General features: G+C 39.6%; 1 protein-coding gene across 2 annotated transcripts in view; it reads right to left on the bottom strand.

Annotated features, from left to right (window-relative positions):
- Window positions 1-18029, bottom strand: part of FNDC1 (fibronectin type III domain containing 1) — a 541793-nt gene that overhangs the window by 284118 nt on the left and 239646 nt on the right. The gene's annotated exons all lie outside the window — the stretch shown is intronic.

The following is an 18029-nucleotide window of genomic DNA, read 5'->3' on the forward strand; positions in this document are numbered from 1 at the left end:
CCTACAGAAAGCCACAAATCTTTTTTTCAGTTTGATTTTGCATTAGTATTGTTATCTGATTGTTTCATTTCCTTAGTATATTAACACAAAAACATTTACTTAGTCATTATTTGCCATTTTAAAATCAAGCAGTCATTTTAGGAGTTGGATGTGACCCTGAAGAGTGGATGAGCAAATACATTCTGTACAATATCATAACATTAGTGCAAACATACAGAGTGGTACTGCAACTCTGGAAAATAAAAAACGGCAATTGAACAGAATGATATCATGAAAGATAATGAAATTAGAATCACAAATGGAGAATGCAGTTACAGAGGAAGGACTGACTCTGGAAGATGGAATCAGATCTTCAGTATTTAATTACTTCCAAAGGGCTGCTGCACACAGTATTATATTTAATTAATTCCAAAGGACTGCTGTGCACAGTGTTATCCTGCTTCTGTGACTGCCTTAGTGTTACAGAACATTGGTACTTTATTAGCAGCACTCACTTTCCTGTTGTTAATTAAATCTTTGAGGTTCTGTGTTGTAAGCAGTAAAGGTCGAAATTTTAGCAACAAAAGCACACAGAGTGAATGCAAGAATAGTTTATGCTCAGGTTACTCAGCTAAAGAAAAGAAGTACTTGGCTACACATCTGAGGTGAATTTAAAATGTTTCTACTTATTTGGAAATATATATGTTGATTGCATTTTGGGCACAGGTACCTGCTAGCTTTATTTATTGCATGTTGCTGCTAGCAGTTAGAACATTTTTGTAATATGACTTCTTTACATTCATTTGTATCCAATGATTGTCAATGGATATCCAATAATTGTCAATGGACATATGTGACCATGTTTTGTAATGCTATTGTCAATGTATATTTTTTTACTATGGAGCTTTTCTCCCTTGGCGTCTGCTGAAAACAGGCTTCCACCCAGATGGACTACCCAGTAAACAAATGTAAAATAAATAAAATAAATAAATAACTTGCTGTATGTTTGGGCAATAAACTATGGAGGCATATTATGCATACCATGACTGTGCTACTAAAAAGGTAAACATTTAAAAATACAAGTTATTGTTTTTAGTGTTTGTCAATTAGAGGATTAAGGATCTCAGTTGTTAATGAGCTGTTTCCTCAAGGTTAGCATATAGGGTTTGATTCCAACCACATCCATTGTCCTACAGTGTGACTGAGCAAGTCACATAACTAGACATTGCTCCCAGGTCACCCCTGAAAAGAGGCAATTGTGTTCAGTGGGATTGTTATAAAATGCTTAAATACTTAAATTCTAGATATGCATACATATTTTATGGTCTTTAAACATAATAATGCTCAAAGCCCACTTCATTAATGGATGTTTCTTACATAAAGTTTTGTCATTAAATGGGATGTATTTCTGATGTCAGAAATACAGTTTCAATGTGATATTTCAAGTAATGACCACAAATAATCAAATTGTGTTTACATGATAGCTGGAAATGAAAAGAGATGCCACTTGGGTGAGGATACAAAGACTGTGTCAAAGTTAGTTGTGCATAACTAAGGCATTTTATCTTCTGTTCATTTCTTGCTCATTTCTGTATAAGGTTAAATTAAGTGGCACTGCTGTTAGTAATAAGAATATTCCTTGAAATTACTTTCCTTTCTGTATGAGAAGGATAATTATCTAAAATGTTACCTTTGTGTGATAATAATAAAGGGTTTGAAAAGCAAGTAATTTGTTTTGGTCCTTCTTGGGACATCATAAGACTGGCCCAGGCCACAGTGCCCCATATACATGTTGGATCTACCAGCTTTTCTCCTAAGCCACTGGACTTATTCTGGTACTGCTGTAGCCAATCTCAGGATGTTAAGGGCATCCTGGGGGCTTGGCCATTTCTGCTTCTGTTTTGGGGGATAGCTTTATTTGCTTTACCAACTTCCTGCCCTACCTTCCACAATCATCACTTATATTTGAGGGCAGCTCCCCTTTTTGAACTGTGCTTCCCCAAGGGAGTATCAATGATGAGCACTCTCCCACCCGGAAAAGCCATGTCCAAACCCACCTGCCCATCCATCAGTCACTCAGGTTACTAACTGAACCCAGGATGGTCATAGTTAGGGACTATCCCTCTACACCACAAGAGTGGCCCAGACAAATAAAGCATCTTTGAGATGGAGGTGACCAGTAATGACTGAGTAACCTCCCATGCAGCTGTAGTTACCTATTGCTATAAACTGTGTTAATCCCTTAAATATACGACAATTCAGCAACACTCATCTCATAGCACGTTACTGGACTAAGACTTTGCTCTGAATTGTGTGGTTCCCAGAGAGTGAATGTTGCTGTTAAATCAACATTACAGCTAAGTGTCCTGACATGGCTAGACTGTCATAATTACTGCAGGCACAGAACACTGTAACTAAATTTGATAATTTAATACCACGCAGTAAGGTACAATTTTGCTTAAGAGCACACAAAGATCACAGTCAGTCTGGAGCTGGTTTCTCCCTTTCTCTCCAGGTCCCCAGTAAGACTCCCACTGGCACAGCTATAGGGTCCAGATCTCAGCCTAGTGTGCAAGCAAAAACATCCAGCACCCTCTCTGCCCAACCAGTGCTTCGTGTCCCTGCCCAAGTAGCTGACACACACACACTTTGAGATAAGAGTTATATACAAACACACAGACACTCCTGGGGAAGGCTGCCACAGGTTCTCCAGCTGTGCCCCTTTTCTGCCCAGTCTAAAAGGTAGTACCGGCTGTCACAACCCACTAATATACTCAAAGGCCCTTCTGAAAGGGTGTCCAATTATTACTGTGCAATATTATTATCCAAATGGTAAGTGTGACTGAACAGTCAAGGCTTATTAGAGTGACTTGGTACAGTATCACTATATACATGCAATGTACTCTAGAGCTTAAATTAGCTCTACATAAAACAGCCACAGTTGAAAGGTTTAAAAAATATTTAATAATAAATAAATCACAAGACAATACTTCTTACTACACAGTAAGAAGAGTTCAGAGATCACAGAGAAATACTTAAAATAATACCATAAAAAAGTTCTGCCATTACAGAAAAACAAACTAGTCTAATCTTCCTAATCCCTAGCTATTTCTAAGAGAAAACAGAGTGCTAAACAACTTGAGTATAGAAACAGGAGTCCTGGTGATGTTGGATGTTCCCAAGTCAAAATGCTCAGAGATCTCTGATTCTCTTTCTTTAAATTGATAACACAGAGCTACTTCACATTACATCATTCTTCACACTTCTCCAGTGTTCCCAGGCTAACAGAAACTACATTTACATTATTTACACCTGGACAGAAACCAAAGCAATAAAGGACATTTATACATGAAAATTCTACCCATTAACTCTGGTCTTAAAACAATAGGCAGGATGCCTCCCTCTAGACATATCAGCTCTGAATTTTGACATCAAAGAATTGACTTAGCTTTGTTACAACAGACTGCACTGTTCTTACATTTTTGCAGTTCAATATCCAATGCAGTCCTTTCACATTTAAGAGATCAAGCCTGTGGCTTACATTAATATTTACAAATGAGAGAAGTATCTACAGAATTTTATCTGGCTAGGCTGGCAGCCTTCACCTATCTTCACCCCCCTCCCCCCGGAGAACTCAAGCTAGTTTTTCAAGTGACCCTTGTGAAATGTTGCTTGAGAGGGTTAGGTCTATCTGAGTATACCTTACCCCATCTCCTGTCTTGACAGCCCATCTATATTGGCATTGCTAATCCCACTGCGGTGTTGCACTGACATATTATATGCTTGCAACCCTAGACTCCATCTTAGCAACTTGGCATTTTGCTGGCTGGCTCTGTTCTTTATTGTTATGTTTGGGAGGGGAGCAGCTGTGGTACTATAACTGGGGACGAACTTTCTGTAGTATCTTGCTGTCCCTAAGAATGCCCTCACCTACTTTTTGGTAACAGGTGCAGGCCATGCCTGAATTGCTTCTACTTTGGCAAGTTTTGGCCTGATTTTTACCACTCCCCACTCTACGTCCCAGGTAGGAGACCTCTGCCATACCCACCTGACATTTGCTGGGCTTAATAGTCAACCATTCCCTCTGTAGTCTGCCCAGCACCTCCCTGACATGCTGAAGGTGCTTTTGCCAGGAATGGCTGTAGATGGCAATATCATCTAGGTAAGAAAGGGCAAACCCTCCTGCTAGGATATGATCTACCAGCCTCTGGAAAGTTGCTGGGGCATTTTTCATCCCAAAGGGCATCTTTGTGAACTCAAACAAGCCAAAAAGAGTTACAAAGACTGACCTCTCTCTAGTACTGGGAGTTAAGGGCACCTGCCAGTAACCCTTGGTTAGATCAATAGTTGTAAGATACTTAGCCTCACCCAGCTGCTCTAGGGTCTCATCTGTCCCAGGCATGGGGTAAGCATCTGACTCTGTGTAACTATTTAATTTCCTGTAGTTCACATAGAACCTGGTGTTGTCATCCTTCTTTGGCACCAGCACCACTTGGGTGACCCAGGGACTGTTGGAATCTTGAATTACCCCTAGTTCCAACATTTACTGTATCTCCTCCCTCAGAGTCTGTTTGACTCTCTCATGCACCCTCTCAGGGGACTGCCTAATAGGCCTTTGGGGTCCTGTATCCGCTTGGTGCTGCACCAGGTGGGTGCACCCTGGTTTCCCAGTGAACATGTCCCACAACTCCTGTAACACTGCTTGAATTTCTTGATCCTGGGTAGGAGATAGCTGCTGGGACATTGCTACCCCTTCCACTGAGGTGTCTGTCTGAGCCTCACTGAGGAGATCAGTCACCAGATCTCCCTCAGACTCCTCCTGCCACCCACTGCAAATGTTCAGCACAAGAGCCTCCCTATCATGGTAAGGTTTCATCATGTTAACATGGTACAATTTGTGCCCCTGCCTTCTGCCCAGCAGTTTCACCATGTAGTTAACATCACTTGCCTTTCTTACCACCTTGTAGTGTCCCTCCCAAGCTGCTTGCAGCTTGTTGTGTCTGACAGGAATGAGAACCATTACCTGCTGCCCCACAGCATACTCTCTAGCTCGAGCATTCTTGTCATACCACACCCTTTTTCTGCTGTTGGGCTTCTGCTAGGCTCTCCTGGGCCAAGCCCATGAGTTCCCTGAGCCTTGTCCTGAAGTTTAGAACATATGCCACAACAGACTCCTTCTGAGGTTCACACTCACATTCCCACTCATCTCAAATTAAATCTAGAGGTCCCCTCACCCTATGCCCATACAACTCAAAGGGCGAAAAACCTTTGGATTCCTGGGAAACCTCTCTGTAAGCAAACAACAGATGGGGCAAATATTTGTCCCACTACCTCTTGAACTGGTCTACAAATGCCCATAGCTTGGACTTGATTGTAGAGTTTAACCTCTCAACAATACCATTAGTCTGGGGATGGTAGGGGGTGGTCTTCAGGTGTTTCACCCCACAGTGCTTCCACAGATAACCCAGCAGGTCTGACATGAAATTGGCACCTCTGTCAGTCAGTATTTCATTTGGGAAACCTACCTTGCTGAAAATCTCTAACAAAGCATTTGCCACCTTTTCTGCTTTAATGGAGGACAGAGCCACTGCCTCAGGGTATCTTGTAGCATAATCACTACCACTAGGATATACTTTTTCCCTGTGGAACTTGGGATACCCAGAGGACCCACAATATCCATAGCTACCCTCTGAAATGGCTCCTCAATCACAGGCAAAGGCATCAAATGAGCTTTCACCTTGTCTCCTGCCTTGCCTACCTTTTGGCACTGCTCACAGGTCCTGCAGTACCCTGTTACAACTCTGGAAATTCCAGGCCAACAGAGGTTCTGCATAATATGTCTCTTTGTATGTTTTATGCCCATGTGACCTGCAAAGGGAATATCATGGGCTTGTCCTAGAAGTGCCAGATGGTAGGCTCTAGGCACTACCAACTGCTGTACCTTCTCACCTTCTAGCCCTCCCTAAGGAGTCCACTCTCTATACAGTAACCCTTTTTCCCAATATAGAGATTCCCCCTTCCCTTGAGAATCAGGTGCCTCACTAGCTACCTGCCTCTGGCCTTGCAATGTAGGGTCCGAGAGCTGAGCCTGTCTCAACTCTCTCTTTGTAACCCTTCCCAGCTTCCCTTCCACAGGAAGTCTGGCATCCTCTGACAGTGGTGCCTCACTGTCAGCCTGGGTACTACTACTCACCTCTACCTTTGCAGTCACTCTGTCCAGGGGAACATCATTACCCACAAGCAGCTGTGGCTCACCTTCAGTCCCACTGCTACCACATAGCTTCCTCCCTGAAGTAGCCACCTCACCAGTCCTAGCTGAAAGTATGCAGTTTTTCTGGGTCTCCCCAGGCTACCAGACCCACATGCTTGTCTCCTAGCCTGACTGCGTGTAACTGCATAAGCACATGGTACTGCCTCATCCAAATCCTTCCCTATCAGGACATCTGCAGGATGGTAGTTCAGTACCCTGGTTGTCTCAAGACAACCTACTATTGGCATTTTGTCTTCCCCACTTACTGGCTCTCTCACCTTTTGTTCCCCACCTTGCCTCCGTGGACATCTGTATGCCACATGGTCCCACTGGTTGCATTCAAAACATTTAACCCTATGTCCTGGACATGTACCTGGACTAGTGGCATCCCCTGCTACTGGCAAATTCTGTTGGGGCAGTCTGTGCTGCCCACTATGGGTTTCTTTAGACACATGAGCAGTACTGGGAGCTCCTTTCATGTGCAGGGATGCCCTGCTTGCTAGATATAGGTCTCCCTTCTTCATCAACTCATCTGAAGTAGCACATTGTCTATCAGCTAACCAGATCCTCATGTCCTCAGGCAAAGTCCTAAGGGCTTGTTCCCTCACCAAAAGATCTGCCAGCCTTTCAAAAGCGATGACCTGACTTCCACTCACCCACCTATGAAAATAAGTCCTCAGTTCAGCAACATATTCACACACAATTTCATCTGCCTTGCATCTATGCTCACAAAACTTTTTCCTATACATTTCAGGTGTTAGCTTAAAACATTCTAACAAGCAATGCTTAACAACAGTTTAATTACAACAGTCAATGTCAGACATTTTAGACAACACAGTTAGAGCATTACCATGGAGTAAGGGGGTCAGGAACTATGCCCAGAGCCTTTGGTCAACATCATACTGTTTACATACCCTCTCAAACATATGATCCCCCTCTTTAAACTGCGGAAGACATTTATTGACCTTTTGTGCTTCTGGAGTCGTTAATCCCTTTCCCATTACCTCCATGACTCTGGTGAAGAGTCAGCATCTCCCTCTCATGCTGCCTCTCCTTTTCATCAGCTTCCAGGTGTAGCAGTTTCTCATTCTTCGCAGCCTGCAGACATCTCAGTCTCTCAGCTGCTTCTCTTTCCAAACAGCTGGCCTTCAACTCAAGTCTCTTTAACTCCAGATAGATTTTAAGTCCTCTGCAGAAAGGTTGAGCTGTCCATTCTCTGAGGGTGGTACATCTTCACTGCCAGTCTAATTGTCCTCCTGGTTGCTGTTTTCTGATGCAGCTTTGACTAAAGCTGCAATCATGTCTGCCTTAGTCAGGTTTCCATGCACCATTCCCCTAGCCTGGCACATCTCAGCCAGCTGGCTCATTGTCATCTTTTTGTACTCCCCTGCTGACATGCTACCTGTCTCCCTGACTAACTAACCTAAGAAAAGAAATAAAACAACTGTGATCTGAACTCTGAGTATTCACTGCGTGGCTGATTTAGAGTACAAAACACCTTCAGTGATCACTGTACACAAGCTACAGGAATTCATTCTACCCACACCACTACTAGCCAATTAGTATTTGACAACCAATTAATGTGTGGTGTGGATATCCCACCACTGCCAAACAATTAATATGTGATGCCCGTGCACTGGACCAGCAATCAAGGAGTCTCAATCATCACCACTAACACCAGTGAGGGGCGTCCATCTAGGGAAAGGATAATAAATACCCACACAGTAAGGTACAATTTCCCTTAAGAGCACACAGAGTTCACAGTCAGTCTAGGGCTGGTTTCTCCCTTTCTCTCCAGGTCCCCATTAAGGTCCCCACTGGTGCAGTTATAGGGTCCAGATCTCAGCCTAGTGGGCAAGCTAAAACCTACAACACCATCTCTGTCCAACCAGTGATTCGTGTCCCTGCCCAAGTAGCTGACACATACAAACAAACGCACACAAACACACACACACACACACACACACACACACACACACACACACACACACACACACACACACACACACACACACACTTTGAGATAAGAGTTATATACAACCACACAGATACTCCTGGGGAAGGCTGGCACAGGTTCTCCAGATGTGCCCCTTTTCTGCCCAGTCTAAAAGGTAGTACCAGCTGCCACCACCCACTAATATCAGCTACTCAAATGCCCTTCTGAAAGGGTGTCCAATTATTACTGTGCAATATTATTATCCAAATGGTAAGTGTGACTGAACAGCCTTCCTTCCCCAACTACAACATCCTGTGCTCTAGGACTGAGTTAGGCTTTCTCCACTTTACTTACTGCTTAGCATTCGCTCTGTAGCTAACTCTTTTGCTTTTTGTTACAGACCACTTTTACCCCAATAAACATTGTACTCCAGCCTTCCCTTACCTGTGTTCTCTTATTTCCTTACTGCTGCTTAACTCCCAGTTCCACTGATTGTTCCTGTCGGCTTCCTATTCACTCAGCTCCTTCCGCTCCACTCACCCTGCAGGCTCACTCTGCTCCCCTTCCCTACTCCCAATTCCTACCCGGCCCCAGTGCAACTACATTTTTAGCTCTCTAACCACTCTCACATAAACCCCACCCATCAAACTTAGTCCCTCCCTCCCTCTACACCCTATCACTATCCTAGGTCTTTTGTCTTACACCAACCTACCATCCACTACCTGTATCACCATCCACCCTCCTATATCTCTGTGGATACACCCTCACACATTCTGTTGTAATCCTCCTCTCATACTTATTAACCATCTCTTTTCCTACACATCCCTCTCGCTTAACTCACACTCTGTCTCCCACCTTGCAAACAAAACCTGCCTATGCTCTACTACCCTTATTTATAAGCCTAATCCTCTTCTGCCTACTCTACCTTACTAGTCTCCCACAGCTTCAGCACTCTCCTCCCTTTCACACAACTCAATTTACATTAAAAAAGACTTTCCCTCTACAACCTAAGCCTCCTCCCACCTCTACAAACATAATGAATCTTTTCTATTTCAAAGGAAGCTCTTCCTTACTCCAAGTAAACCACTTCCCATGCCCACCAAACTCACATCATTAGGTTCTAACATTTACACCTATGACCCATTAGAACATAGATACCTATCCATACTCTACTCAAAATTTATCGCCCTCCTCATCCATTCTGGAGACATACACCCTAACCCAGGGTCTTCACACAACTCCACCTCTAAACCATATTCACATAGCTCTCCCCTGCACCACAAATCTCTTCTCCTTGCCACACTTAATGCCAGGAGCCTTTGCAATAAAACACCTTCCTTTCATGCCTGGATCTCTCATAACAAAATGAAAAACCATGGAGTACCTATAAGTGCCCAAACACCTCCACATCCAGCAAGATTTTCCATTCGCCAAATAACTTTGGGAGCGACCTGCTCCACTGCACCAAAAGAAAGCAATTCCACAGCTCCAAATAAAAAACGAATACTTTATTGTCTATTAGTGTGGATAAGAAATGCTAGAAGGAATTTGCTAGATTGCAACAGAGCGTTACTGCTTAACCACAAATGCGAACAAGAACATACAGCCAAATAATTGTAACTGACATCCCTTTAAACAGCAACTTCAGAGTAAATCAGATTAAGCGCTTTCACCCATATAATACTATGGTATTTTGTGGTTTAGCAGTAACAGATGCTCTGTTGCCATCTAGCAAATTCCTTCTGGCATTTCTTATCCACACCAATAGACAATAAAGTATTTGTTTTTTATTTGGAGCTGTGGAATTGCTTTCTTTTGGTGCAGTGGAGCAGGTCGCTCCCAAAGTTATTTGACGAACAGAAAATCTTGCTGGATGTGGAGGTGTTTGGGCACTTATAGGTACTCTGTGGTTTTTCATTTAGTAGTACCTTTTTGTGGTGGTTATTCAGCAGTCTCTCATAACAAACCTGATATTCTCTCTATTACAGAAACCTGGCTAAAACCACACATAAAAGATACCGAAATTATGCCCCCTAACTATAAAAGTATAAGAAGTGACAGACCCCAAAAGAAAGGTGGAGGAGTAGCCTTACTCTTCTCCTCCTTCTTAACAGTGACACCTTATACTAAGCCCCTACCCTCATTTGACACTGCCGAGTTAATCCTCACCCTTCTCAAAGTAAACAACAATAAAACATTATGCATTGCCTCCCTGTATATACCACCTGGTAACAATATCCCTATACTGGAAGATATTCTTGCCTGGTTCACCTCCAACATAAACAATAAGATAATAATCTTAGGCAAAGTCAACATAAACTGGTCTTCCATTGACTCATCCACCCCTTCTCAAAGCATCAACCTATATCAATTCACACAGCTCATCAAAACCCCTACTAGACCAAATAAAGATTACACCACAGGTAGCATCCTTGACTGGATACTAGTCTCCCATCCAGACCGAGTTTCTGATAGTGGTACTCTCCCAGACCCCCTTAGTGACCATCTCTCTGCCTACATACGTCATTCCCCCTCCACCCTCCTCCTTCAGCACAAACACATTACCACCCACAGTATGCAAAACTTCAACCCCCTAATTTTACACTAATGCCTTAAAACAGATAGACTGGAACCCTCTAAAGTCCCTCCCGCTAGATGCCGCAGTCTCACTTTTCAATAGAATTTTCAGTGATATACTTAACCACTTCATCCCCTGTAGAACCAAAAGACTTAGATCCAAAACAGCCCCCTGGCTAACTAAAGATGCAAAACTATTTATGCATCACCGAGATAAAATCTGGAAATACTATCGGAAATGCAAAACTCCCAACTATCTTGCCATATACAAGCAACTGCAAAATCAAGTAAAAAAAACAAATAGCCACTGATCGCAAATCCTATTACCTTAAACTTCAAAATAATCATAAAACCAACCCCAAAAAATTTTGGAATAGTATTGCAACAATACTATCCCTGGGCAAAAAAGAGAACCATTGCCCTGACCCAGACACACCAGGCTTCCTCCTAGCTACCCAGTTCAACTCCTTTTTCATTGACTCCATAGGCGAACTCACCTCTTCTTTTCCTAACAACATCCCCCCAACTTAACTGAAACCAAAAACTCAACACCCAAGAAGCCTGAGTCCTCCCCTTTTACTCTCAAATCCATTCCTACCCACACTATAAAAAGCTCCTACAAAAGTTAAAACCTTGCTCTAATGCCCCAGATGACATTCCATCCAACTTTCTCCAACTAGCTGCTGATGGCATAGCCCTTCCAATCAGCATCCTAATCAATTGCTCCATTCAGGAGTCCTATGTACAACACCTCTGGAAAAAAACCTTCATCATCCCCCTCCATAAAGGAGGTACAAACTTTTCAATCTCCAACTTTTGCCCTATTGCTATCCTATCCCCTATCTTTAAAATACTCAAAAAATATATTCACCTCCAACTATTACCCTACCTACTGGACAACCACCTATTAACTCCTACCCAACATGGGTTTAGACCAGACAATATAAAAAAAATGGTGCTATAAGTGCTCACACCAAACCAAGAAAAATAAAAGAGCACAGCGTTGCGAGTCCGCAATCTTTGTTTAATGTTAAAAAATAATAAAACAAACAGGTTAAGCGCTTTCATCAATTAGTATGACTTCTTCAGAACAAACTGCCATTGTGAATTTTACATTTAAATACAAGTTGCTGGTCTGCCATTGGTTCTAAACCAACCAATTCCATTTATGGGAAAAGAACATACTAAAGTATACAAGCAAGAATTAGGTTCAATAAAATAGATAATTTCATCATAAATAACCATATCCACATAACATAAACATAAAAGAGTACAAAAATACTGCCACAAAAACACTTGGTTATAGCAAACATTGTTGACATTACTAGATTTGATTTGCCTTTTCTTTGAGAATTGGCATTATAGTAATATGCTCATTGAGCCCAGGTGGATAATCAGCAGCTAATCTTAACTGCCACAATAACTCTTTCTTGTATAATGCATTTTGCCAATCCTCACCCCTTGTTTCAACAGTTACAAATTCAAGTATACCAAACTTAAAACATAGATAACCATCACATACAATGCTATGCTTATATAAAGCATTAGTATCTTTTTTATTTTTGATATCATAGAGATGCTCATATATTCTAGTTTTGAACATTCTCTCTGTTTTACCTACATAGAAGGAAGAACAGGTGCTGCAGATGGCTATATAAACTAACTTATTGGAACAACAACTACCACTTTTTAAGAAAACATGACTTTTGTTTTTATTATCAAGGGAAATAGAAGAATCTTGCAATATATATGAACAATAGGAACACCTCCCACATGGTCTACTTCCACATCTTTTATCATGTTTAGTACTACAACTACTACCTGTCTCTAATAAAGACTTAAGGTTAAACCCTACCTTCGTAGAGAAAATGGGTTTGTCACCCAAGGTATGAAAAATCTATCTATGTGGAAGATAAGTTTAGGCTGTACTGCCATTACATCAGTATTAGTTTTAAAAACGTTCCAGTTTCTTATCAAAGTTCCTTTGATCTGCGAATATAAAGGATTATACTGCACTACACATGCTTGCTGAAAATTGGGCACAGACTGCAATATTGTCTCTGTAGATTTTTGTTGAATGTTATCCCCACCAGTGCCCAATAAAGGTACATAAATATTACCCCATTTATCTAGAACATCCCTAAGTATAGGCTCAATAAAGTCACTTGGGTACCCTCTTTCTAGAAACATGTCCCTCAAATTTCCAAATTCTACTATAACATCATCTCTCACAGTTGTCATCCTAGCAATTCTTATGGCTTGGCCCTTTATAATACTTTTCTTCTGGTAAATAGGGTGATGGCTAGTGTAATGCAAGTAATTATTACAAAATGTGTTTTTACGGTAGATTTTGGAGATGAAACCATTGTGATCTTTAATAATCTTAGTATCTAAAAAATTAATTTCCTGTTCATCCACCTGATGTGTAAACTTCAAATAATCTGTAGTTGAATTTAAATACTGAACAAATTCTATTGTTTTTTCTTTACTTCCTTTCCATAGAATAAAAATATCATCCAAAAATCTGCCATAGTAAGTGACATTAGTGGAAAACAACTCATTCTGGAAAACATACTTGTGTTCCCAGCCCAACAGGACTAGGTTCGCATATAGAGGGGCGCAAGCTGTGCCCATAGCCACTCCCTTAAGCTGCTGAAAATATTCACCTTCAAAGAATATATAATTGTTTTCCAATATAACACTCATTAGCTCACATATAAGCAAATTTTCATCAGTAGTCAAAGATGAATATTTGAAAAGCACCTCCTCAAATAGACACAAGCCTTCTTTTTTCGGAATACAGGAAAAAAGTTCCTGTACATCTATAGTGAGAAAAGAGGTATCCACTGACCATAAGTCTTTACTAATCTGTTCTAAAAAATTCCATGAATCCTTTAGTAAATTGGGGAATTTATTCATAATATGCTTTAGTTTCTTATCCACATAGACTGCTATATTGTGGGTTTTGGAACCCGCAGCTGCTACAGTAGGTCTAAATGGTGGTTTCTTTAGACTTTTGTGCACCTTAGGTATTCCAAGAATCACTGGAATTTTTGGATATTTATTAAGCAAAAAATCATAGTCATCACTGGAAATTCTCTTGTCCATTAAATATTCATAAAGATAACTGTCTATTCTGCTGTATGAAACATGTATCTCATTTTTGGAACATAAAGAGTAGTTGTCTGTTATAAATAGTATACTTTGCATGTCATTGATGTAGTCTTCTGACCTGTATAAAACAACTCCACCATCCTTGTCTGGAGTCATAATTCTTATACCCTTGTCATCCTTTAAATAGTTTAATAAACTTTTCTCATCATAAGTTAAATTGTTGAATAATCTTCTTTTCTCTCCCCAAACTTTATATAAGTCGTCTTTTACTAACTTTTCATAAGCAGCAACCAGGGGATGCAAAGGAGGGTTAAAGGTGCTACTTCTTTTGAGAGTATCTTTTGACACAGCACTGGGGGACTTCCCTGAAAACAAGATGCTCAAATTCAATTTTCTTAAATATAACTGCAAATCAACCATTACTCCAGCTATGTCAGGTATTTTAGTTGGAACAAATTTGAAGCCCTTCGAGAATAAGGAAAAAAGATCTGTTGTAATGGGAATATCAGAATAATTATATATATTAAAGCCATTGAAACTGAACTGGATATTATCTAAACATTCTATTTCAGTTACAGGACCTTTCACTTGACATATTCCTGATTTTACTGCATTGTCCTGTTGTAAGTTTTGTACACACCCTGTCTGCGATTTGCTATTCTCTTTGAGCGTCTGGGAAGCTGAAAATCCTGTACTAATACTAATACAAATAGAAAGTTTTCAAATGGTAACAACTTGTGCACCAGTAGCAAGGTTACTGGAAGAAAGGAATTTTTGAATTCTAACAGAAACTGTGGGTCATGCAGCTGTAAAGAAGCTGTATCTTACAAAAATTATGAACATTTTGGTAACCTGCTTCATAAGCATTTTGTTTTTTCCGGTGCAAGTCCACAAAGGAGTAATGGAGTATCTGTTAACAGGAAAACTGGACAATATAATTTTGAATCATTAAGAGATATGGTTTATACCTTTGAGAGGAAATTGTTTAAACTAAAAATGTGCCAAATGGAAGTGTGTTATTTAAATGAATGTATCAAAAGAGAAATAGTTCCACAGGGATTAAGAGTTTTCAAATTTCCTTATGGAATATATTATGATGCTGATAGTGTCAAGATATATACTGACATGTTTAACAAATGGGGTTTGGAACTATTAGACAATACTGTTTCCTTTTATGAGGCAATGGAAACTAGGTTATGTGATGAAGTAAATGCACTAAATGAAAAAATTGTCACTGATTTGCTGTTTGAGCAGTATGAAAAATTGTATTATAAAGTTATCAGTAGGGTAGACCAAAAATGTGATGACATCTTTAAGAAAAAAAACAAAAAGTTGGATAGAGATGTTAAACAGTATCAAGCCCACAAAGTATATCCTACTGAAAATCTAGTTTTTCAGGAAGGAGAACATGGAAAGGTTAAAAGTGATGGGAATAACAGGGCAGCACCCAATAATAATTGCAATTTTGAAATGGGCAGTGGGGAACTAGACCCTGAATATTCTGTTGATTTTCAGGATTTTCCGCTTCCCAGATGCTCAAAGAGAATAGCAAATCGCAGACAGGGTGTGTACAAAACTTACAACAGGACAATGCAGTAAAATCAGGAATATGTCAAGTGAAAGGTCCTGTAACTGAAATAGAATGTTTAGATAATATCCAATTCAGTTTCAATGGCTTTAATATATATAATTATTCTGATATTCCCATTACAACAGATCTTTTTTCCTTATTCTCGAAGGGCTTCAAATTTGTTCCAACTAAAATACCTGACATAGCTGGAGTAATGGTTGATTTGCAGTTATATTTAAGAAAATTGAATTTGAGCATCTTGTTTTCAGGGAAGTCCCCCAGTGCTGTGTCAAAAGATACTCTCAAAAGAAGTAGCACCTTTAACCCTCCTTTGCATCCCCTGGTTGCTGCTTATGAAAAGTTAGTAAAAGACGACTTATATAAAGTTTGGGGAGAGAAAAGAAGATTATTCAACAATTTAACTTATAATGAGAAAAGTTTATTAAACTATTTAAAGGATGACAAGAGTATAAGAATTATGACTCCAGACAAGGGTGGTGGAGTTGTTTTATACAGGTCAGAAGACTACATCAATGACATGCAAAGTATACTATTTATAACAGACAACTACTCTTTATGTTCCAAAAATGAGATACATATTTCATACAGCAGAATAGACAGTTATCTTTATGAATATTTAATGGACAAGAGAATTTCCAGTGATGACTATGATTTTCTGCTTAATAAATATCCAAAAATTCCAGTGATTTTTGGAATACCTAAGGTGCACAAAAGTCTAAAGAAACCACCATTTAGACCTATTGTAGCAGCTGCGGGTTCCAAAACCCACAATATAGCAGTCTATGTGGATAAGAAACTAAAGCATATTATGAATAAATTCCCCCATTTACTAAAGGATTCATGGAATTTTTTAGAACAGATTAGTAAAGACTTATGGTCAGTGGATACCTCTTTTCTCACTATAGATGTACAGGAACTTTTTTCCTGTATTCCGAAAAAAGAAGGCTTGTGTCTATTTGAGGAGGTGCTTTTCAAATATTCATCTTTGACTCCTGATGAAAATTTGCTTACATGTGAGCTAATGAGTGTTATATTGGAAAACAATTATATATTCTTTGAAGGTGAATATTTTCAGCAGCTTAAGGGAGTGGCTATGGGCGCAGCTTGCGCCCCTCTATATGCGAACCTAGTCCTGTTGGGCTGGGAACACAAGTATGTTTTCCAAAATGAGTTGTTTTCCACTAATGTCACTTACTACGGCAGATTTTTGGATGATATTTTTATTCTATGGAAAGGAAGTAAAGAAAAAACAATAGAATTTGTTCAGTATTTAAATTCAACTACAGATTATTTGAAGTTTACACATCAGGTTGATGAACAGGAAATTAATTTTTTAGATACTAAGATTATTAAAGATCACAATGGTTTCATCTCCAAAATCTACCGTAAAAACACATTTTGTAATAATTACTTGCATTACACTAGCCATCACCCTATTTACCAGAAGAAAAGTATTATAAAGGGCCAAGCCATAAGAATTGCTAGGATGACAACTGTGAGAGATGATGTTATAGCAGAATTTGGAAATTTGAGGGACATGTTTCTAGAAAGAGGGTACCCAAGTGACTTTATTGAGCCTATACTTAAGGATGTTCTAGATAAATGGGGTAATATTTATGTACCTTTATTGGGCACTGGTGGGGATAAAATTCAACAAAAATCTACAGAGACAATATTGCAGTCTGTGCCCAATTTTCAGCAAGCATGTGTAGTGCAGTATAATCCTTTATATTCGCAGATCAAAGGAACTTTGATAAGAAACTGGAACGTTTTTAAAACTAATACTGATGTTTTTCATACCTTGGGTGACAAACCCATTTTCTCTACGAAGGTAGGGTTTAAGCTTAAGTCTTTATTAGAGACAGGTAGTAGTTGTAGTACTAAACATGATAAAAGATGTGGAAGTAGACCATGTGGGAGGTGTTCCTATTGTTCATATATATTGCAAGATTCTTCTATTTCCCTTGATAATAAAAACAAAAGTCATGTTTTCTTAAAAAGTGGTAGTTGTTGTTCCAATAAGTTAGTTTATATAGCCATCTGCAGCACCTGTTCTTCCTTCTATGTAGGTAAAACAGAGAGAATGTTCAAAACTAGAATATATGAGCATCTCTATGATATCAAAAATAAAAAAGATACTAATGCTTTATATAAGCATAGCATTGTATGTGATGGTTATCTATGTTTTAAGTTTGGTATACTTGAATTTGTAACTGTTGAAACAAGGGGTGGGGATTGGCAAAATGCATTATACAAGAAAGAGTTATTGTGGCAGTTAAGATTAGCTGCTGATTATCCACCTGGGCTCAATGAGCATATTACTATAATGCCAATTCTCAAAGAAAAGGCAAATCAAATCTAGTAATGTCAATAATGTTTGCTATAACCAAGTGTTTTTGTGGCAGTATTTTTGTACTCTTTTATGTTTATGTTATGTGGATATGGTTATTTATGATGAAATTATCTATTTTATTGAACCTAATTCTTGCTTGTATACTTTAGTATGTTCTTTTCCCATAAATGGAATTGGTTGGTTTAGAACCAATGGCAGACCAGCAACTTGTATTTAAATGTAAAATTCA

The sequence above is a fragment of the Protopterus annectens genome, chromosome 13.part0 (genome assembly GCF_019279795.1).
Source record: "Protopterus annectens isolate FY-2018-M chromosome 13.part0, PAN1.0, whole genome shotgun sequence".
In the NCBI taxonomy this organism is placed as follows: Eukaryota; Metazoa; Chordata; order Ceratodontiformes; family Protopteridae; genus Protopterus; species Protopterus annectens.